The following is a 23,207-nucleotide window of genomic DNA, read 5'->3' on the forward strand; positions in this document are numbered from 1 at the left end:
AGTAAAGGATGGCAATAGGAAATAAGAAAGATAGCACCTAATTTCAATAGTGAAATTAGACTGGTAAGCTACATAAATTAAAGAGCAAGTTCACTTTATAAGATAAATATATCTAGTCACAGTTCCTACTTAAGGAGATATTGTATGGTATTGGAGTTGTATTAGATACTTTGACATATTTAAGAAATTAGTGTTTAGGAATATGAATGTTAAGTTTTCAGACTGAACTCACATCTTGGCTCAGGTATTTGATACGTGACCTTGGACATGTGAAATTCTTCAAGCTTTTGGTAGTCCTTTTGAACCTGCTTCACGTATTCTATGCTTTCTCTATTTTCTCCATCAAACAATTCTCCCCTCTTTTTCTGTTCTTCCATTCCACCATTCGTTTTTTCTTGGGTGGTGCTTAGCATTTCTCTAACTATTCTGCTTACTTCTAGCTTCAGGTCATTGATAACTTCATTCCTGAACTGATCTATGAGGTTCTTTACTGTTTTGTTCAATTTTATTATAACTGAGGATATAGGCAATTCTATTAGAAATAGCGGGAGGCATTATGGTAACCATTGTTGATCACCTTGCATTGTGTTTTTACATTATCTATTATGTCAACCCTTTTGATTTGACCGACTCTGTTCTGTTATGTCACATGTCTTCTGTTATGTCTTCCAAAACAGTAATAAGAACCATGGGAGCAATAAAACCCAAAATGTGTAATAGTCATTGTACAAAAGAGAGGAAAAGAAAGTGCTCTAAATGATATAACTGCATGTATAAGTGTATAAGATAGAAAATGATATCACTGAGTTTTATTGGATCATTGAACAGAACTGTTTGCAGTATCATTGTTGGAATATCCACTTTACAAGCTTTAATTTTGTGACTTAAACAATTATTTCTAAGATGACAATATTTAATCCATTAACTAGTGATTTCCTACTGTTTATTTTTTCTGTAAATCTGTATAACTTGTACCCTTTCTCTGCTTTTTTTTCTCCTTAAATAAAATTAAAAAAAAATTCTTCAAGCTTCTGATTATTCACCTACAAATTGACAGTTAATATGGAAGCTACCTTACAGGAGTTCTATGAGGATTACATGTCTTGAAATTTGTGCAAAAAACTGAACAGAGTGCTTTGCATATACTAAGCTCTCAGCAAATGTTAGCTATTATTATCACCGATATTAATGAAGTCAAGGTGGTGGTTTTTTTTTTGCATTTATTTTATGAAAAATTTAAAGCACTTAGGGTTCTTGGCTGGCTACCTCTGTGTCAGCACAATGACTGTCTCCTTTTGCCCAATCCCTCTCTGCCATAGGCTCAGAGCCAGCAGACTCCTGACTCCAAACAAGGGTAGATCAGCACCGTGGCTGTTTCTACTTTGGTTGCACTATTTTCTATCATTTATCTATGTATTTCTCTCTGTCTCTGTCTCTGTCTCTGTCTCTGTCTCTGTCTCTCTCTCTCTCTCTCTCTATATATATAGAGAGAGAGAGAGAGAGAGAGAGAGAGAAAGAGATATCTGTATCCATAGATATATAGACACAGATATACAGATATATCATCAGGTATGTAGAGCAGTGGGTATGGGTGATATTAGGAATTAAACCTAGAACTGAGCTCCATCCATAACCTTTTATTATTTTTTTTGAATTGTGAAATAGCCCCTCACTAAGTCTCTAAATCGTTCCCTGCCTTGTTAAATTCATCATCTTCCTCAGCCTCTGAAATTGCTGGTATTACAGGCACATGTCACCATGCTTGGCTGCCTTGTTTTCATAATTGCTGGATTTTGTCTTGTTTCTATAACCCAGGTCTTCCTAAGAATCCCTATCCTCTACCTGAGGAGAAGAGCTTGACCTAATTGAGTGCTTAAGAGGACTTGTCTCTAAGATCATGTTTATGGCTGATTCTGTTTTCTTATTGGGAAATCTTCTGAAAGCATTTTCTAAATGTCACAGTAGAGGCTCTTGCCTCCTTCCTTCTCAGTACTCTGGGCATCACATAGCTCTTCTTTTCCTCAAGGCTACTGACTCTCTATAGTTTATGAAAATATCCTCAAAAATATTTTAATCTATGAGAGCCCTATGATCTCTCCTAAACACTTCAACTCTGCCACTGTAGCATATACACAGCAGTAGAGCCAACATATATGAATAGCTGTAACTCTGTTCTGAAAAAAACTTTATTTGATAAGAAGTGGTATGCAGACTTTGTTTGTGGGCTTCATTTCTAGGCCTTATTTAGGCTACTGACATGTTCTTCATCTGTTAGCTTGCTTTATTCTTGTGGAACTGCCATCCTATAAAGATTGATCCATCTGGGACCAAAAATTGTGTCAAAGGTATGACACAGGCAAAACAATACATTTTTTTCTATTTCTCCTTTGTAATAAAAATAATGATAAGCTTGCAAATAACACTAAGAACATATCCTAAACATGTTTTTTCTCCTATTCTCTGTAGGTAATTAACTCAGAAGCTTGCTCCCAGGATTAGGATCTGTAAGCAACTCAACCAGAGCTGTCACTAGTGGCTGGAGCTATCCCAAGGGGAGTGTGCTGAACACCAGCAGGGTTACCTCAGATTCATCTCTCTAGCTAGCAGCAGATGGAGTTTGAGCTTCTCATCACTGTAAAAATAATGCAATTCCCATTTCAAATTGGAAAAGGCTCCTAGGAATAAAAGTCAAATATCCTGCTGGTATTTCTCCAGCAGAGAAGCAAGTCTCAATTGTGAAAATGGAATTACTGACCTCTGAGCTCTTCTTTAAAGTTAATGACAGAGTCGAGATCTGCCTCTGCTGATTGAGGGCCAAGCCACATATTCTGTTTTGGTCCCAGGAATGCTAGTCTGTTCAGGGACAATGCCCTATTGCTTAAACTCTTCTATTTCTCTTATTCAACTGCTTCTTCTCAAATGACTTGCTACTTTTAAACACTTTTTAGCACCTCTCCTTGCTAATACAAAAAAGCAAATATCAAATTTGCTGGCCCCGCTTGCTCTTCCCTGTATCTTTTATCTGACATTGCCTATTGAATTCCTTGTCTTCTTTTCATGCCATTTACCCTTTAACCTGTTTTTTACTTTCATCTTTCCACTAAATCAGCTTTTGTTAGTCACCAGTCACATCCTGACTGTTAAACTCAATAAATGTTTTTTTTCTTCTGAGTTCACTTGATTCTGAACATCTGATATAGGTGACACTGCCCCTTTTCTTAAAATACACTACTTCCTGAATAGCCGTGGCAGACTTGTTCAAACATTTCCAGTCTTTTCCCTCCTCCTGCCTCTCTGCAGCCTCTATTGCTGCTGTCCTGAGTTCTATTCTTCTCATAAGTCTGACGTCTGAGAGTCCTGAGTGTCATACTTCATTATATGCCAAGATTTGCTAATCACTAGTCAAATCTTGGATTATAATCTTGGAATTTAAGAGAAAGTCTGTAATTCTGATGGTTTAAGGAGGTGATACGTGGTGGTTCCAGGGCTCTGCCTCCTGGTTTACAATACAAATCTTAAAAATAATGCTCTTGGGATTATGAAGTTGTGGTTTTTCCCTATAATTGCAAATTTTAAATTCAGTGGAACTCAACAGGGAGCTTTATATTTACTTAATACTTAACTGACGTCTTTACCCAAAGGTTAAATGCCATGCTCTTTATCTTCACTACTCATCCCTGATGCATTTGTAGGGACCAGTTCTAAATTACGTAGCTCCTTTCCGTTTATCTTGTCTGTGTGACACTTCACTGGCAGTTTAAGAATAATTTTTAAACCAGAAGTCTTGTATAATAGAAAATTATGCTAATGACTCCAATAGATTCATGTTCTCAGAGGACAGGTTTCTATGAGATAATAGAATTCTCCCTAAATCATTAAGGTTTGAGGTAAATGGGCCAAAAGGTCCAAAATGGGGAAGTAGGTGGGGGGTATGGCAGAGAAGTGGTTGATTCCAGATACACCACCACCCAGAAATCATATATACGAAATGATGCTTCAACTAATTGAATTAAACCCCATAAAAGGAAGGAGGATTAAGTTTCCAGACAATTCTATTAATAATCTTTGCCCAAAACTTTTCTTAGATCATGTTCTAAGAGACACTATTCAATTTTAACTTTGAAAATGCTCATCATCTTTCTCTCACAAGTTTGGCCTTGGGGATAATCAATTGTCTGATAATTTCACATCTTTAGTACTCTGCTGGATTGTCTAGAAATCATCCCATGGATCAAGAGGTATGAAATTCAAAAGATGAACAACTAGCCAGTCTCAATGAGACCCATAACAATGTGCCAACTGCATGGTGGCATTTAAGATAGATGGCAAATGCCAATTCTGAGGCACTTCTGTTAGATTTTGTGTTTCCCATTAGAGAAATAATGAAGCTTTCATCTAATTTGCATGTTTAAAATTGCAAATCCAACTCTAGGGAGAAAATTTGGTGACTCACAAGTGACTATTGCTTAAGTTTCACATGAGTAAATATATTGGCTCTGTTGGTATTATTCAAAACTCAGAGCCACAAAATACATTTTCATATCATTTTGTTTGTAGAAGAATGACACAATTATTTTCAGAATAATTAACTCCTCAGTTTAGTGACAATTATGTTCCATTATAATAATTAAAATCATACCCTGCTATTTGGATGAACTCAAAGAATAATGATTTCTTAGGGAAAGATTTAATCAGATCATTCTTTTCTCTGACATTAAAAATATCTGTAAATTATTTCAATCCATTGTACTATTGCTTAATTTTGAACAGGCTCACTGTGATAGTTAATTGTAGGTATCAACTTGACTGGATTAAGGAATACCTAGCAAAAGCATTATTTTTGGATGTGCCTGTGAGAGTATCATCAGAAGAGATGAGCGTGCAAATCTTTTTGGACTAAGGAGGGAAGAGATTGACCTTTAATCTGAGCATGTGGATTCAATTGATTAGGGTCCCAAACAGAACAAAGTGGGGCAAAAGGGAACATATGTCTATATTCTGCAGCTATCGCACACTCTTCTCCCTTTGGGCATAAGAACTTGAGGTTCTCTGGCCTTTGGACTCCACATCTTACATGAACAACTCTTCTCGTACTCAGGCTTTCTGCCTCTGATATGGCGCTGTCATTCCCAAACCTGAAGCCTTTCAACTTGGACTCAGCTGTGTTACTGGCATATCAGGGTGTCTAGCGTGAGACAACTAGACAAACTGTCATGGATTTTCTCAGACTCCACAATCCCATGGGTAAATTCCTGTGATTGAATTATATAATATGTATATATATACATATATAATATGTATATATGTATATATGAATTAAGTATATATAATTCAATCTATTAAATTATATATTTCTATTAGTTCTGTCTTTCTGGATAATCTAGACTAGTACCATATTGTTTTTGGAAAAAAAAATCACAGATAAGGTGGCGATCTCAAGTTATCCTTGAACCATCTGTGCATGATAATTGTTATTGGAGGTGTGCTGGGGCTTGGCACAATGCAGAACTCAGGGCTCGGCATAGCAGCATGGCAACAGATGGTGGAAGTACCTAAAATCAGGTGGGTGGGGGCAGGTGCTGAGCAGGATAGTTGTGTTTCAGAGCAATAGTCCATTGAAAGTAGAGCCCTAGTAAATGAGTAAGAGAATATGAGGAAAAAGTCAATGGCTCTCCTGGGGTAGTTAGAGCTTTGAAGGATGTCAGAGTCCCAGGTTAAGGAGTAGATTTCAGGAAAGCACTCCTGCTTTAAGGAGAACTGAAGTATAAAGCAAAAAGTAAAAAAGAAACCACAAGTCAAATATGCTAGGCAGAGGTTGGGTAGAGCTATGAACTTTTGCGCATTATTGTATTCCACTATAACCTGAAACATAAGAGACATCTCAATGACAGTGTACTGTAGGGAAACTATAGTTGTTTGCTGTGTCTTAGCCTAAATTATCTCCTGGTAATGTTAGAAATGGCTAATTGGACTTATTTGGACATGTCTTGAGGTTCAAAGAAAAATCCTAAATCTGAGGCTTCCAGGTGAGAGAGAGAGAGAGAGAGAGAGAGAGAGAGAGAGAGAGAGAGAATAATCACTAGGTATATGTTTATGACTTAGATAAATATAGGCTTCTCTGTGACTTCTTTGTGTACTATGCTGAATGTGAATGATACTCGACTGAGGAACAATTTGTAAACAGATGATCAGCACCACTGTGCTGTGTTGATAGCTCCAAAGAAGCAGGAACCAAATACTCCACAATATTCATTGCATAGGAGGGCTTATATACCTTTGCTGGATGGAAATGATTCAATGAATCAATTAATAAAAGGATCAGAAATGAATTATGTCACTTGGAGAATTCTTTGTCTTGGTTATTCTTCTCTCATTTCTGGGACAAAATACCTGACACCCAAAATTATGAAAGCAAAGGTTTATTTTGCTCACAGTTTGTGGAGGTTTCAATTCATAACGAGCTGACTCCAAGAGAGGGTGTCATGGCACCAGGACAACAGTTCAAGGCAGCAGAAGACAGAAAAGCAACAGGAGCATAAAATGGTGGAGCACGGGGTGGAGAAGAGAATGAGCCTCTCCGTTATATTATAAGCCGGGTACGTCTCCCACTCAGGGAGGTTTAGCATTCACATCACTTCGGTGCCCTTCTTTTGCATAGACTGAGAGCATTTACAAAGTAAGGACGGTGGCTCCTCCTTAGTTAAATTTCTCTCAGGTTGACACAGTGAATCAACCATGGCACATTTTCTAGACATATGAACAGGGTCAGGGATATTGGTCTAGAAAGGTATTTTATCATTTCCTCATTCATTTTATAACCACTTTGGTTAAATTCTAATAAATGAGGAATTCATGAAGCTTAAGTTTTCTATCTCCCACAAGAGAAGCATTCTGAATTTTGGGAGGCAATAATATTACAAAGATAATAATATAAGAATAGACTTGCCAAATCCTCTAAGGGAGACTATAGTTTAACTGGGAATTGGAGTAAGAGGGGCGTCACTGTAAGAATTTTAATTTACATACAAACAGAAAAGAACTTTGGAGAGAGTATCCGTGGTTACATGGAGGAGCTTGAGCTGTCTTAGACTTTATCCCTCACTCTGTGTGATCCAACTGACCTAGCTCTTCACATGGGACCTCAATTATAAATCTTCTTGTTCTATAGAGGAAGCAATGTAACCTGTTGGTGACTCTGGTGGGATGAGATGGCTGAAGAATTTTGTTTGCTTTAAATTTTAATAACATATTTAGAATTAAAAGTGCGGGAGTGTCACCCCATTGTTGGGAGAATGTTACACTGCAAAAGAATCAGCTCCCATCATTAGACAAGGGGCCTAGGCCTAGGACAGACTCACAGATAAACATAGAAAGCCAATTAGTTAATTTTAAATCCTGCTCAGAGCTACTTCATGGTGGTCTCCAACAGTCACTCATTGTTGAGGCACAATATCTGAGACCCATAATTTAAAAGAGGGAAGGTTTATTTTGTCTCACAGTTTGCACAGGTTTCAGTCCATAGTTGACTGATGCCCAGGCAGGGTGGCATGGCACACAGGAAGCAGAGAAGACGATGGAGGTAGAGATAGAGAGATAGAGGGAAATCAAAGAAGGATGGAGGATAGAGAGTTGTAGACCCTTCCAGGCTATGTCACAGTGACCCATTTCCTCCAATCAAGCTTTATTTCCCCACACCGAATTTAGCTATAAATTCATGGGTGGATTAATCCACTCTTAAGTATCTTGCCTCCGTAATTCAATCAACTTCCTAAAGCCCCATCAATGAGTGCATAAAGCTATGGAAAGACATATAAATATCAAACGAACATGGGGCTTATGATTCCAGACAAAGTAAGACCCTACTAAATCTGGAGAGGCAAAGGGGATCAGATCATAGAAAACTTTGATACTCTGATATGGCTTTTCAGTGTTTATTCTGGGAGCAATATAGGATGATAAAGACAATTTCCAATCTTGAAAACTCTGGAAGATGTGAAAAAAAAAAGATTAATTTGAGATGGGAAAATCTCAAGGAAAGGAAATCAGTTAGAAAAATATAGCAGCAGGATATGGGAGAGAAATATGCGAACTTGAGCACAGCAAAAATAGATGCAAAGAGTGTCTAAACTTGGTGCTTGAATGGCAAGGGGTCTGAAAGTTATACCAGAGTCAGGAATAATACCCAGGTTACTAATTAGGCTGAGCAGTTGGATGGTGGTGACACTAATTGAGACAGAGACTGCAAGATGGAGAAAGGGAAGAATCCTGCCCTGAGTAGGTTGCCTGCAGAAGCCACAGGAGCGTGTCTGCTCTGCAGTGGACTGTAAGAAACTGAGAATGGAAGAAAAAGGACTGATGATGTCAATTTGGAAATCATTAGCATACAGGCAGTTAAAAATTCAGGAATATATAAGCTCACTCCAAGGAGAGTGTCAGGGAAAAGCACAGAACTCAGCTCTGAATTAAGGCAAATGAATATATTTGGGGAATGTGTTAAGAAAGGGAAGCCTATAAATTTAACCAGCGCATATCCATCATGCCTCAGAGAGCATAGCGTGTTTCCCCGTATATAACTTCCTACCATCCTCTTTTATTTTATGACCTGCTGCAATCTGGCTTCTGCTTCCCAGCAAACTTTGGTTTCTGTTATTTTTAAAATTACATTTTTATTTAGAGAGCACTGCAGAGTCACATGTGGTTGTATGAATTAATAGAATCAGATATCATGTTTCTTTTACTAAGTTTAGTGGTAAAATCTTGGAAAGTATGTCACAATCAGGATATCAGAAATACAGGATACGGCTAAGAACCAGACATTTCCTTCAGCACAAAAATCCCTCACATCCTTTTTCTTTTTCATCCATGCTGGCTCTGCTTTGAACCTCAAACTGCCTTTAACCCATGCATTCTTCATTGCTGTAATGTGGCCATTTCATGAATGATGCGTGCAAAAAAAATGTATGCATCAGGAAAAGTAAAACTTGTATAAATATTTTAATATTAAATTTATTGAGCCACCATGAGATTGTTGCAAGTTACCTTTGGTCTCTACAATTACAAGAGATTCTCAAAGTGATGGTCTTTAGTTTCCAGATATTTATTAGCATGGTGAAATTCTGATGTATGAACACATTTTCTGTGGTAAACTCCGTAGATACATATAGTACATAGCATGGGTTTATGGCCTCCAGGGCTTCATCTATATTGTTTTAAGTGTCAAAACGTTTTATTGTTGAATTATATGCCAAAGCATGAATATTCAGTTCAGTTTGTCATTCAACTATTGAGGACTTTTTCCAGCTTTCTTTTCCCTTCTGTTGTCAGGAATAAAGCTTGTGCAAACTTTTGTGTAGAAGATTTTGTATAGGTTTTCATTTGTGTGGCATAAAAAATTAAAAGTATATTTGTTGGGTCCTACAGAAATTACATATTAATTTTTTATGTTTAATTTGTGTAGGTTTATGTCAAATTTTATCTATTTTAGGGGGCATGGCTGACAAATTGTTTTGTTCCATTGATGTTTGTTGAAAAGGCTGTCTTTCCTCCATTGGTTTTGAACTTCTGTGAAATTTGTGTGAGCTTTTTCCTGAGATCTCTATTCTTTTCCATTGATCCATGTATCTATTTCTTCCAATACCTCATTCTTGATTATTATAGTTTTAAAATAAGCAGTACTAGATAGACTGAGCCTTCTTATTTTATTCTTTTCATATTCCTTTTTAGCTACATTAGTTCTGTGCTCTTTCCACATAAATTTTAGGATAATCTGCTTTGTGTTCATGAAAAAGATGCTAACTAGAGACAAAGTTCAGTGTTACATGACTAGCCTGCACGTGACCCAGTGTTCACTCCCCAGTATAGACACATGCACATACGTGTATCACACACACACACACGCATAAAGAAACAAATTTTGCTGAGATATTAATAGAAATTGCATCTAGGTAGTTTACATTTTGGATAGAATTGATAGATTTATTGTGTGGATTTTTCCAACTCATGAATATAGTGTGTTTTTATCTTTGGTTTCTGTCATCAACAACATCTTTTTTCATATATAAGTCCTGTAAAAGTTTTATTAGATTTACACCAAAGTATTTCACTCACTGAGCTATTATGAGTCATGTGGTTTGAATTTTGTTTATTTCTTAATAATATGCAAAAATTTAATTGATTTTTAACATTTTTATTTGGTGATTTGCTAAACTGTACATTTTTTAGATTACTTGGAGTCTTTTTTTTAATGCAGTCAAGTGTACTATTTGAAAACAAGGAGTTTTAATTCTTACATTCTGATCTGGATGTCAGTTTTTTTTTCCTTTTCTTGCTTTTTGCATTTACTAAAACTCACAATATTATGTTGAATAATAGTAGTAAGATAAGACATCCTTGTCTTACAGGTTTTGGGGAAATTGTTCAGTCTTTCATTGTTAAGTATAATGCTACCTGTAGATATTTTTTTAACTATGCTTTATTAAATTGAATTCCTCCCAATTTGTATTTTTCTAAATAGTTTTAGCCTGGATGAGAATTGAATTTGGTTAAATGTTTTTTTTCCGTATCAACTGATATAGTCATGTGATATTTCTTTCAAAGTTTGCCAACATCATAATCTGAAAATAAACTTTTGAATACTTATCTAGCCTTGCACTGATTAATGGTTCAAAATTATTCTTATATACTTCTGAACTCTATTTGCTAATATAACATAATGAATTTTGGGAGCTTGGGAGGGATATATTTTAGGGGTAAGACATTTGCTACATAGGTGAGGTGAGGTGTTGAGGTGAATCTCAACATCGCAAAAAGTTTCACGACTGATTATTCAGTAGTCATCACCTTTTGTACTATTTTGGCATCAAGGTTACAATAGATTCATACGATGAACTGGAAACTATTTCCTATCTTTCTCTGGAAAATTGTTTATTATTGGTGTTATATTTTTAAAACACATGATATATTTTGAAATTTTATTAGGATCTGGAACTTTTGAGAAAGACTTTTATAAAATTATCCATCCAACCTCTTTAATGGTGGTAGTACTACTTTACCATTTTGTTTATTTCACTTTATATGCATGTGATAAGTTTCATTTTTTCCCCTAGGGACTAATGAAAAATATTTTCCAGGAACTGTAAAGTTTTATCTAAACTGTCAATTGTATTACAAAGAATCCTAGTTATCAGGGGAAGAAAACAAGATAATATATAAAATCATAGAGAGTTAAATACTCTTAACAGAGGAAAGAAGCTTAAATAATTTTTCTGGGGCACTTGAAAAAAAAAAAAACCCATAGATTAATGTTTCTCCTTATTGGCCTAAATTGATCACAATTACTTGTTTTGAAATTTTCATGTCAAAACTAATATTGAGTTACATTACAATGAGGCAAATATTATAACAAAATATCTTTATTTTTTATTTAAAGAAAAGGAAACAAAAATACATGGAGATAAAAAAAAGGGTAGAAATAATACAAAATTACAGAAAAACAAACGGTAAGAAATCGCTGGTTGATAAGTTACATATTCTCATGTTAGAAATAGCTGTTCAGGTTACAAAATTAAAGTATTTAAAATGACATTCAAAAAGTGACACTACAAACAGTTTTGCTCAATGATTGAACAAATCTCATTAATATGATTATCAGTCCTACACACTTGTTTTACATCTCAAAGAGGGTAAGATTAAACATATCAAAACAGAACAAAACAGTTAAAAAAAACAATTTAAAGAAATACAGATTTCAAAGCAAGTCCACTGGAGATCTTCACTGTCTATCTAACTGTCTCTAGTTTCTTACAAATAGTTGTCCCCATCTTCACCCACTTTATATACTTATTGCATATTATAGAACTAATCAAATTATTGTAGGATGATGAAGGCTTTTTAGGTCTTCAAGATTCAACATTAGGGAAGACAATAATAACTACCATCGCATTTCTCATTCTCTTCATGGTAGCCATCCCCATCTTTACATATGCTGAAATTGAACTCAAGAGACCAGAACAATGTCATTCTAATCAGTGAACAATAGTATTGATAGAATTTACATCATAATGCTACAAAATTAGCATTGGGTTTCTTAGCATCTCTTCTTGAGAGTATCTGTTCATTACATCTTGCATTATATAATCTGTTCCCGTAAATAATTAAAAAAAAAAAACTCATGTGTGAATTTCTACATATATATCTATCCTCTCTGTATTATAGGGAAAAACAAGTTGTAACAAGACAGCAAAACAAATTCCTAGAAAAACATGCAATGGATAAGACATATAAGACCATAATACAGGTGATATTCCATAGTTACCATGTATTCTCTTGTTATTTTCAATAGATTTGTCCACAACATTGGCTTAATATAGTTAAACATAGTATTACCTATCTTTATAAAAGCACAACTTTGAAAGCATTGTAGGATTTGAGAGCTGTTAATAATTAATACCAGTATGGATATCCTTTACATCTTGTCATCTTCAGAGTAGTTGCCCCTACTGTTAGGGTTGATGCTAACAAGCATACCAAATTCAAATAAAATCAGCCAAGGCCAACCCATGGTCTTATGAATCAGATTCAATTAAGATCAGTCATAGTAAGACAATGTAAGTAATACAGGATTTCAGTTTAAGTTAATAGGAAAGTAAGGATAGCTACCATGGTATAACCTGCTATTTTTGGGTCAGATGTCTGTGCCCTCAAATCTGACATGGGTGGACAGACAAGAACAAATTAAATTCAAACTAAATATGGCAACAACACTACTGTCTTTTAAATCCTGATACACTATTAACAATGACCTCTGCCTTTTTTTATAGTGTCTCAGAGCTATCTATACTAAAGACTATAGCTTACCATCTCTGCCTCATGTCTGCTACTCCACTTTTCTGCTATAATTTGTCCACCTTATTCCCTCATTCCACTGTCTGCCCCGTTCATTGAGGCCTCTCTGCCACTGTTGCTGGAATCCTGGTATCCCTTCCTCTCTTTCTCTGGAATGTCCTTCAGCACTCTCTGTAGGGTTGGATTGGTGGCCACGAACTCCCACGGTTCCCCCTTGTCTTGGAAGCATCTTATTTCTCCATTAATTTTGAGAGAGAGTTTTGATGGGTATATGAGTCTTGGTTGCATATTATTTTCTTTCAGGACTTGGAATATTTCTCCCCATTCCCTTCTTGACTTAAGAGTTTGTGTTGATAAGTCTGTTGTTATTTTGATAATTTTCCCATTGTAGGTAATCTGGTTCTTTGGCTGCTTTTAATATTCTGTTCTTTTGGTGGATTTCTGGAATCTTGATTATTATATGTCTCGGCGTAGATCTGTTTGGGTTGTAGGTAGCTGGTGTTCTGTATGCCTCTCTTATGTGGATATCATTTCTTTTTGTTATACATGGGAAATTTTGCTTTAATATATCTGTGAATATTCTTTGTATTTCATTTTTGGTTGCTCCTGCTTCCTCACTCACATTCTTTATTCTTAAGTTATGTATCTTTTTGTCATCTTCTAGCCTTTGAATTGTTTCTTTCTGGTTCCTTGTTATTTTTAAGAGGTTTTTTCTTTCACGATCATACGTCATAAATCTCTCTTCAAGTTTCAGAAGGATATTTTGCCAGTGTTCAATGGAGTTTTTAGTTTCCTGGTAATCTCTTTGGATCTGTTTTATGTATTCTAAGTTATGTTTAAATTCTTCTTCAGAAGTTTCTCTTTCTTTTCTGATTTCCTCAGTTCTTCCATCTGTGTTCTCTTGGGCGGGGCTTGTCATTTCTTTAATTAATCTCTTTATATCTTGCCTCACTTGGACAAAGAGTACAGCTTTAAATTCATCTGTGAGGTCATGGAGGTATTTTTTAATTTCGGCTGATGTTGTGTCCAATATTAGATGGTTACTGTCCTTGTTCTCTTCAGTGTTTCCTTCTCCTGGGCTTATTTTCTCATGTTGGGCAGCTGGAGATTTTTTTTTTTATATCTTGTCATGTTTCTGGTTTCTTTCAGACTGGAGTGTCCTGGGGGTCCCTGGCTCTCTCCGTATTGCTTAGGGCCTTTCAGAAGCGTAGTGACTTGAGTTTTTGCCATCCTCCCCAATTTGCTGTTATCTGGGGTAGGCTGGGATGCAGGGACAGTGCAGGCTAGCCTCCAGCCTCTGTGCCAATCAATCTGTAAATTAGGCTGTACTTTCTGGATGTCACAGAGTTGTGACTATTTTGTATCTGCTTATTGGGCCCCAAGCAGAGGCTTGGTTCAGCCCCAGAAGATCCTGCCAGTTCTCTCTGTGCCAGAAGCAGCTGACTAATGTCACTGTGGCACAGGGTTCTGCCCAAATCCCAGCTGTTCTCTTCCAGACCTCTCTGTGACAGGAGCACCAGGACAGTGGGTCTGCTCAATTCCAGGATGTCTTCCACTAGTTCTCTGTATGACACTGAAGCCAACACGGCGTCAGGCTCTGCCCAATTTCAAGATGTCCTCCACCAGACCTCTCTACAGGGGTGACTCGGTGATGTCACTGAGCCACAGGTTCTGCCCAACTCTAAGATGTCTTCCGTCAGACTCTCTGTGTTATTGATGTCTCCATGGTGGCAGGCTCTGCCCAGTTCCAAGATGTTCTCTGGCCAACCCCAGCAGCCATGAGACCCAGTCCCCAGTACTCACCAGGGCTCTGGTGCAGGTCTTCCTCTTGAGTCTACTGCACAGCATTCAGCTTCGGAGCTCCAGAGCCTTTCACAATCTCCTCTGGTGCAGCTGAGCAGTCCTGGCTGCTTCTCGGGGTCCCGGGTCTCAATTTCCAGCAGTCACCAAAAGCCAACACAGCTTTTCCTGTTGGATCCAGTGGTCAGTTTGCCGCACTAAAGGTGTGGGATTTGCGCCTCCCGTTGTCAGCCTTTGCAGTCTCAGCACGACTTAAATCCTCCAGCCGCACTGTCTTGGTTAATGAGAATCGTTATCCATTCACCTGGTCCTCTCCATGCTGTCATGTTCTAGCATCTAATATGATTTCTCCGGAGAGACTCTCCTCCCAATCCCCTAGCAAGCCGCCATTTTAGGATCCAAAAAACATGCTTTTCTTACACTTCAGCCAATGCTTTGTGACAGCAGCCTCAGAGATGAGCCACTCAAATCCTGTGTATTTGGTGACACAGTAGGAAAGATACCCTAGTATCACGCCATCCTAGGTCCTCGCTAGGTGACTGCCGTTGCCCCTCACCACTTCTGGTCTGAACGAATGTTCTTTTCCACAGAGGAAGAAATGCCCTTTTACCTCCAAACATGAAGCTCTCTGGCTGGCCCTTTCCTTTCGGTTCCTATCCCAAGGTGAACCTTAGGAGAAGAGTCAGAGTGGTTGGCAGGCTGTGCAGTTGGCCACAGCCACGAAACCAGGCTCCTCGTAGCAGCCATAACAAAATATCTTAAACGAGACATTAGAAAGAGAGATACCTGAGGTGGAGCAGATTCTTGATGAGGATTAGTTCCACAAATCAGAATGAATGATGAAAATAACTTGTGATTCTCCTCTATTTTTAATAATTGGTGTTTGGTGGACATTCAATATTTACCTCTTAAATTTCATACATCTTACTCTTAACCTTATTCTGTAGGGTTGCACACAATATCTGCATTCCAGTCTTTGCAAAGCAACTTTAGAAGTATTTCAAGGAAGTTAAAATGTATTTCCCAACTATAAAGTTTTTGAACCAAAATTTTCTCTTCCAACTATTCCTCATAAAGGATATTCAACTGAATAAGAGACCAGTGCCAATGCAGGGCCCTATTTAACAGAGTAAGAGACCAGTGCCAATTCAGGACCCTAATCTGTAAAGAATGTTGAAAGAACACCAGACGCATAATGTGATGAGAAAACTTGTTGGGCAGTTGTTCCCTCAAACATAATAATGTATGTGATGGTGTGGATACTTTAATAAGCTGTTCTGGGTGGAATAGTGAAGCAGAGTGAGACATTCTCTCGAGAAGAAACCTGGATCAAAAATAAAAAGCTATTTTTATGTTATATAAAAGAGCTGAGTCTCGTTATTTACATGACTTTTTTGGCTGAATGTATGTGCAAGTTTGGTGCCAGTGCTTTTTTTGGCAAAGTGATACTGGCAGAGAACTGTCACTAGAGGGCCTGATTCCTTACCTTTCTCCCCTACACTCAAGACTGCACTGAATAAAGGTTGACTTAACATAATAAAATTCTCCAGAAAGTCCTAGAAAACCATAACCCAGCCTAGTAAATCCTCATGACCCAACCTAGTACTGTTTCCAGGACTTGATGTCTACACTGCTCAGTCTCTTGATATTTCTCACTTGAAAAATATGCATTAACAAGAAGGGACTAAATGTAATAAAATATCTGGGTAAGGCCTTGACCAGAAAGAATAGAACAGGGTCATCTTTATTTTATTGTAGATATTTTATTTCAATGCATTCACTCTAAAGCATTAGCTTTTTATATTATCACATGCATAGTTAACTCAAATTTAGCTTGCTGTGAAATTTACTTTTAAAGTGGTCTTATATAGATCCTATATTCAGCATCATTTCACCCAACTTACACTTAGGCAATTACTTGAGATTCCAGAATGGAATACGTTAAATAGAAATAAAATGTGCAGCACCGTTTGAAATCAGATAACAGAGCTGAACTTTATGCAGGCAAACACTGCCTCAGTATGTATTAGAAAAACAAACTGTGAAACACTTGACACAATAGATTTTTATTTTAGTTTTTCTTGTTTGTCACAAGTTCTGCATCTGAGAATTTTGCATATATAGATGACAAAATGATATATTGTTTCCCAGTAATTGTATTTGTTATGTCCCTTGTGTAAATCCCGCTGGTCAAGCAACTCAACAAGCACAGAATTCATTAACTACAGTAGAAATAATATTAGTTTTGTAGCAGAAGTAACAGAAATTTCAGACCTTACCACCTCCCCTTGTTCTTATTTGACTATATGATCTTATAATATTAATGTGAGCCCACACACATGCTTTAATTAAGAAATAAACTGGAGTTAAAAAAACATTCTTACTAGCTTTTTGGAAATCTTAATCACAGTGCTGCTGTTCTACAGATAAGATGCAAAAATAGTTCTCTCACAAATATAATTAAATATTAAAACCAAAGACTAGAGAGAAGGTGCTATTGAGAAATACATTTTGAAAATGATCTATAGAAATTCCCACTCCTGTTTATGATGTGGCAGCTTTATAGAACTTGTGTACCTGTGAGAAACCAGTAGAAAACTATGTGACATTAGTCAACCAATTTCAGGAGTTCCTAGGATGTGTGGGAGGTTCAGGATGAAACAAAAAAATGACCTTGACCTTTATCCTAGGAGACTTTTCCAAAATTTTTGCATGGAGAGGTTTGATTCCATCATATCACAGTCATCTTGCTGAACTGAGATAAAAATTTAAGTTCAGAGAAAGATATAGTTAGACTTTGTAGAAAAAGCAAATTCTGGAAGTCTGCAGAGTGTTACCAATGAGTCTTGGTTTTTGAGCTAATTTACCAAAAACATCAAGAGACCTTGTCACTGGAAGACATACCTTACCTGAATGTGTTTCTTTAAAAAAATGTTTTTACATTACCCAATTTAGTGAAAACCTAGATCCTCAAAAAGGAAGAAAAAAGAAACTTAGAAATGATAAAAGTGTGAGTAACTAGTTGACCCATTAAAGTGCAGTACTGATGTATCAGATTGTTTAATCTAGTAACAATGCTTTTAGGGTTTTATGATATATAGGAAGGAATTTATATTACAGCAGCAAGAAAGAATATGGGTAAAACAGAAATGTACTCATTAGTTGTTTTAGGGTATGTGGGAAGTGACATAAGATTAAAAACAGACTGAGATAGGTTAAAGGTAAATCTAGAGAAGCCAGTAAAATGCCTAGGGTGGCATAGCAAAATAAATAATGTACATACAATGGAATATTAAAATGGTAAATTAACTTTATAAAAAGGCAATCGAATATACAAGCAATAACACAAGACAAAAAGAAGGCCAATTTAAGATACAAATTAGAGTAGACTTAAAAGTTCAGAGATGATTACATTAAATGCAAGCAAGCATGCCAAAGGAAATCTAGACTGTTAGAGCACAAAAGTGATATACACTAAATGAATTTTAAATATGAAACCAAAGATATGGGACAAACAAAAGGATTTTTAAAGTACCAGAATAACCCAATAAAGCACAAGCTATTGTGGTTATATTAATATTTTAAAAGAGTATTGCAGAATAAAGAATATTATCAAGGATTATAAAAGAGTATTTAGTACTACAAAAGATGATTGACCAAGAAAGAAAGAACCAAAATGTGTATGCCATAATTCTAGGGATTCAAAATACACCCACCTATAAATGACAGAACTAAAGAAATTGAGAAACCACAGTCACACAAAATTCCACCAAAAGTGTTGTACACTTATTCTTTTCAAGTGCACATAAAATATTCACAATTTGGACACTGATCTAGAATAAAACAAGATTCAAATCTTGAATAAACTCATAATATTTTTTTTCTGAATCCAAGAAACTAAGATGATCAGAATAACAAAAAGACGTAAAAGTAAAAATTAGCATCTCTATTCGTGAAGAGCCTGGCCTATAGTTCTCTTTTTGTTGATCTTCATGTGGTTTTGGAATCAAGGTAATTATACCTTCCAGGAATGAATTTGGAAGTACTCTTCCTTTTTAGCTTCATCAAAGACCTTGAGGAGTATTGGTCTTTGAAGTTCTTGTAGAGTCCATCTAGATTTAGGCATTTTTAGTTGGTAGGTTTTTTAAATTACTAAATTACTAAAAGTTTCCATAAAATGGCTGAAACTAAGGCCTCACTGGTAAATTCTGTAAAATAGTTCAACATAATACTGTAAATTCTTCTCAAATTCTTTTAGGAAAAAGTAACCTTATCTAACTGGTTTTATGACTCCAGCGAAAATTAACACTGAATTGTATGAAAGACTTAAAAAAAAAAAAAAAAAACTAATATCTAATATTCCTCCTCAACATGGAGACAAAACATTTTATGAAAATGTAAAAAGTCAAATCCAGCAGCTGATACAAAGGAAAATTCTTTATAAATTGAGATTTATCTTAGGAATGCAAGTTTCAATTAACATTTAAAAATTTAATGCAATTCATCATAAAAATAAAGAAAAAACACTATTTTTAGTAGGCATTTCACACAAATTAATATCAAATCTTTCTATATGTTAGGAACAAAAGAGATATGTACTTCAATCTGTTAGAAGGTATTTATAACAACATAAAACTAACGTCATAGTTGGCGGTGAAAAAACTAAATGCTATTTTCTAAAATTTGAAAAATTCAAGGTTTAAATTTTAATTACTTCTGGTAAACATTACACTACATGTTGTATTTGATGCCATAAAACAAGACAAAGAAACTAAAATAAATATATATATATATTAGTTTATATATATATATATATGTGTGTGTGTGTGTGTATATATGTATATACATATATATATATATATAAAATGTAGTGAGTATAATATACTATTTTTAGGTAATAAAATTATGTAAAAAAAAGTCTGCAAGCAATCACCAAAAGGTACTAGATATAACTAAATTTAATGTTAGAGGGATATAAAGTTTAGAAATAAAGACATTAAATTTTATAGCCATGAATATTTTGAAACTCAGATTATGTAGTAAAGAATAAATAGGGAAAAATTAAAGAAGTTAAAATAGATAAACTACATTTGTGAATAGGAAGTTTCTAAATTATGCAGCCAAGTCTTTCCAAATTAATTTATAGATTTAGAAAATCATCATTGAAATACAAGATTTTTTGTAGCAATTAAAGTATTATTCTAAATATACATCAATAAAAGGATCTACAGTAAGAAAAAAAATGTTGACAAAGGTGAAAAAAATCAGGATTTATCTTCTAGTTCCTAGACTTATTATAAAGCTATAGTAGTCAAAACAATGTGCTATCTTGAAGATAGATACATAAATGAAACAAATAGATAATCAGGGTGACAGAATAAATTTATAAGGTCAATTGACTTAAAAAAAGTGTGCCAAGGTCCTTAAATGGGAAGATTAAAAAAAAAGAGGTCATAAAATTGCAATGGCAAGAAGTAACATTAAAACTACACCCAAGCTTTGGAGGCAGATTTATTTATCTAAACAGGTACTGACTAGGATCATTCCCACAATATCAGGTCCTAATCTCTGCTAGTCTAGAACTTATATGGGATAAACAAGCAGGAAGTACAGAAGCAGAATGGCTTGTTAATTTGGGATTGGTTTATACAATGTGGATCACAGTGATCAGCCATTTCTAGAAAACAGAAGCAACAGAAACTGGATCAGGAACTCTTACTTGGGCAACTAAGAAACTTAAACATACTAATGGAGGGGGAAGCATTTTCTGTTACGTTTCCTCTCTTTTAAAAAGTTTTCCTGACAAATTGCTGCTGGACATATTCCATGTGATCTTTTGAGACAAAATCCAATTATAAGAAGTAACATTGGGTTTATCAGTGTACCTAGGATGGGCTCTAGTATTATTTCAGAGATTTCTACTTAAGTTGTTTTTTAGGAAGAGACATAATTTAAGAATGTCTGTTCTGTAACTTTACGCTAACAAGGTAAGTGAGAGAGTTAGTTTGAACTAAGAGAGTGCCCATTGTCTCTTGTGTGCTTATCAAATCTTGGTCAAGTATTCAACTGATTGTTCAGTTCTCTCGAGATAACTGTCCATAGTTTGAGTCAAAAACACATCTAGTAGAGGGTGGGGAAGCAAGGACTGGAGTAAGCAGAATCAAGATCGTGTAACAAAAACCAAAGCTTTCTGAGGGTGTGAGAAGCAAGGATTGGGCAGGCAGCCTGAAAAGGCACAAAACTCAAGGAGAATAGGAATGGAGCCATCCTGTGAACAATGTCCCTGGTCTTCAGCTGTCTGTAGACCCATAAGTGTGTGTGGTCCCCTCAGAGAGAACTTCAGGTAAAGTTTGCAGCAGATATAATGCTGGATTTCTGGAACTTGTGAAGCTAGTTAATATGTACCTGGGTTGTATGTGTTTACGGAAATGTCTAGATATAGATACAGTTATAAGCTGTATGCAGTTTTTATTTAATCTGATTTTTGAGTTAACTTTGTTATGAAGGCAGGCCCATTGTTGTTGATAATGTTAAAAGGTAGACCATATCTAGGGATGATTTTTTACTGCAGGACCCTACAAACTTTTATTGACTTCCCAGTATGGGTAGTGAATAGGAGGTTGGGGTGAGTGACACAGACATGGGCTACAAGGATATGGGTAGCAGTGCAGCAGCTTGAGTTTGCAGAAAATATGGTGTGGCTAGGAGTGACTCTATATCATTGGTGGAAGGCTTCCAAATAGCAGCAGGAAGCAGCAGGAGAGCTTGACAGAAATACCTTTGGTCAAGGTGACCACTGCATATTTAGCCTGTCTTAACAGCTGGAGAACATTTTATCAGAAAGTTCCAGACAGTCATGGTCTGTTAGGCCCAGCCCTAATGCCAGGAATATGGCAGGATTGAATGGTTTTATCATCACAAGAGTCAGGTTGGGATTTTTGACTTGGTGAGTTCCAGTACAGAATATGGCACCTGGACAATTAGGTCTTGAGCTTAGATGAGTTGTAAGCCTTCTTGATCAGAAGGCCAATGGCTATTCGAGCACAGAGGCAAAAGAGGAGACAGCCCTTAGCTACTGGATCCAAGTATTTGCATAGTTTGGCCATGGACATTCCCAGGATTTGATGATCAGAGAAAGTATCGCTCTTTTTGTGAACATAGAATCCAGTTTTTCTTGGAGCTGTAAGCTCCAAGAAATTTGCAGAGTTTCTTTCATATAACCAATCTTTGCTGGATATTTTATCAGAGCTTTTGTGTCTTTCCAGCAAGCAGCTCAGCAATGCCGTTATTCAGAAATGCTTTCGAAAGAGGGATCAAGTTTTTTAACTTGTGGGAGGTTGAGTCCAGGTCAGTTGTGAAGAGATGCTGGAAGACAGGAGCCAATTGTGTGGAAGAAGACACATTTTTGTAAGTTTAGGCAAGTGTACAGCAGGCCAAGAGTGTTAGAAGACTGTGGCAACATATATGGAGGGAAATCATGGTGGCATTGACAGTTCAAAAATCTTAAACTGACTTTAAAGACAAAAACCAATGTCTTAGTATATTTTGAGAGTCTAACTATTTGTCCAGCAGACCATGATGGAGCTGAAAGGGACAGAGTAACCTCATAAAAAAAGTTGATGATGGCTTGGATAAATTTCTAAAAAATACTCCCCCAAAATAATGGGAGAGTTCTTAATGCTTAATGGTAATTGAGTCAAAATGAGTTTGCCTTTTATTTCAGGATCTTACAGTTTAAGGAACTTAAGGAGCATCTCACAAGCAGAGGGAAGCATCTTTTAAATCAAGAATAGTCTAAAAAAGAATGTGTGGGTCAGAAATCATAGGGTGAAACATGATGGATATGTTGTTGAAGGCAGGGAGATCTTGCCCAAGATGATTAAACAGTCCATAAGGCTAATGTGTGAGTGAATGCCTGTTTGTGCTTCCCATGCCATCTGACAGCAATGGAGGGTGATCACAGTGAGGTGGCACAGTTGGTGGCCAGGTTCAGAGGTGAGGCTGTAGTTTCTTCTTCTGGGAAGACAGTTTTCAGAACTTCAGGATTGTGGTTATCTGTCTCAGGAAGATACAAATGTCATCTTTCTCTTGGGAAGCAGTCAAAGTTGAAAGTACAGGGTTAAATGAGGAGGATGCTGGTTTGGTGTGAAGCAGATGTTCTCCTAGGTTGTAAAGTTGTACCAGGCAGAATAAGAGAGAGGTAAGAGTTTTCAGTTGCCTCAGTAATGTAACTTTTTGACTAAGGGAACTTTGGAAGGCGGAGAGTTCTGTTTAATTGTATTTGTTAGAGTTCAGTCTGTCTTATTTATGCAGGCCTAATAGACTGTGTCTTAGTTACTTTATACTCATTGCTGAGACAAAATACCTGAAGCCCAAAGTTGGGAAAGGAAAGGTTTATTTCTTACAGTTTTTGGAGATTTCAGTCCACACTCAGTTGGCTCCAAGGCAGGCGGGCATGGCTGGGCTGCAGTTCATGGTGGCTGCAAACAGCAAGCAGGAACCAGCAAAGAGCAAGACACACCTTCTTCCTGCCATTACATCACATCCTGGCTCCACCCCTTTGT

Source organism: Cavia porcellus, unplaced genomic scaffold (assembly GCF_034190915.1).
Source record: "Cavia porcellus strain 051 isolate PalLab524CR breed Dunkin Hartley unplaced genomic scaffold, mCavPor4.1 scaffold_18, whole genome shotgun sequence".
Lineage (NCBI taxonomy): Eukaryota > Metazoa > Chordata > Mammalia > Rodentia > Caviidae > Cavia > Cavia porcellus.